Source organism: Chionomys nivalis, chromosome 12 (assembly GCF_950005125.1).
Source record: "Chionomys nivalis chromosome 12, mChiNiv1.1, whole genome shotgun sequence".
Classification (NCBI taxonomy): Eukaryota; Metazoa; Chordata; class Mammalia; order Rodentia; family Cricetidae; genus Chionomys; species Chionomys nivalis.
In genome coordinates this window covers 56,963,388-56,965,188 of record NC_080097.1, presented here as the reverse complement: position 1 = coordinate 56,965,188, position 1,801 = coordinate 56,963,388, and positions in this window count along the sequence as shown.

Sequence of the window (1,801 nt, the reverse complement as noted above, 5' to 3'; positions counted from 1 at the left end):
CTGCAGTCAATGTTTATGTGGAAGTGAATTGTATCTTCAAATCTCTTGGAAATAGTCAGTAGAAAATGCAGTCTACAAAACAACCAGAAAGGAAGGAACCATGTCTCAGCAATCATTTTATGCTTTTTTATGCTGATATGTCACCTTACATGGGATTTTTAACCAAATGTCTATACACTGCAGATAGGGCACCAATAATAGACGAAAATAATGATTTCAGAGAAGTCCATCTTTAAGAACCAATAAGTTTATTTAGGTTACTTACAGGAGCATGGATGATCTAAAGTCAGTCAGCTTCAGCTCTCCCCAGTATCTCACAGGTTTGTGTTCAGCTCCCCCTGCAGCCTCAGACACTGTGCACTCAGAGCACAGAAGTACACAGCCGAGTCACTCCAGTGCACAGAGGCTTTCTTCAGGTGGAAGGAAGAGTTCCTTTTCTGAAAGTTTGCCTCAAAGCCATTCAGTCCATGAACCACAGCTCCTCCTGAAAAGTACCTGAGGAGAAGCTGGAGGCCTTGACCAGGGTGCTGCATGTACCAGAAGAGGAGAGGAGCTCCACCGAAAGAATAGTTGCATCTGAGCTCCACCGAGTCTCCTTCAAAGACAATGACATGGGCATCTGGCTGTGTAACTGACTGTGCTTGTATGTCTCCTGAAAAAAAATCAAAGATAAGTCAGTAAATGTGATGCAGATTTCATGGAGAAAATTATTCTTACTAAAATTCAAGTGAAAAAAAAAAGCAGTGAATCGTGAGCATCCTAAAACAATCAGGATATTTTACTCACCCAGGAAAAAAGGTATGCCTAGGAATGAGATGAGGACTTTAAGCATTGATGAGCACCGGAGACACTTATAATGCGTTTTTGGAAAAGCTTGGCACATGCTGGAAAGTGGCTGCCTTTCCCAGTTCTTGAAGATGGAGACAAAGAACAAAAAGTTGACAAGACACCTTTCTTGTTTAGATAAATTCTAGAAAACAAACAAACAACCTGCAGAAGTGGTCCAATTCTGGGAACCTTCTGGGCTCTGACTGTCTTCACTTCTTCACTTATCAGATGTTCTAAAGACTCAGTCAGATACGGGGTAGCAACTGGGTTGAAAGTGGGGATCAACTGCAGAAATGGAGGAGGCAGCGAGTCTGTGCAAAGTCGCTCTCTGGTGGCCAGTGCAGGATAAACGTTCTGAAGCAAACCCATGTGTTTTTTCTATCAAGAGCACACCTCATGTTTCTAAGAGAATCTGTGCTGTGTTTAGTCCTAACCTAATGAAAAATGCGCCATGAATAATGAAAGGGTAATTTTCTTTTGAAAACAAAATGATCATATGATAAAACTATTAAATTTGGAGGCTGTTAAAACTTGAGTGTAAAAGTGTAATAAGCTACAAGCAGTCCTGCTGCCTGAAACATAGTCAAAACCCAAAGATTGGATCTTTAAAGTGCGTTTTGTTGAATTCGGAAAGGCAATGAATACTCTGCCTTCCCAGGCATTTCCTCATTAGCATTTTTGTAGAGAGCCAGAGCAAAGGGAATTAATTTTTTGAAGTTTAGTAGTACCCTTTTGGCCAGATGGTTTTTGGATCTGATTTATCCTTCCCATTTTCCTCCCCTTCCGCTCCCCTCTCACTATCCCATTTCTTCCTCACCTCTCTACCCCCAGCCCACCCCTTGTTTAACTCGGAACAAACAAATCATTAGCAATGTGTTTTCCTGTAGATTCCTTCTTAGAGAAGAAGCACCTACACCTGCTTTCAAACTTCAGGTGCAGTGCCCTCTCACTGTGCCCCTACCACAGCCATCAT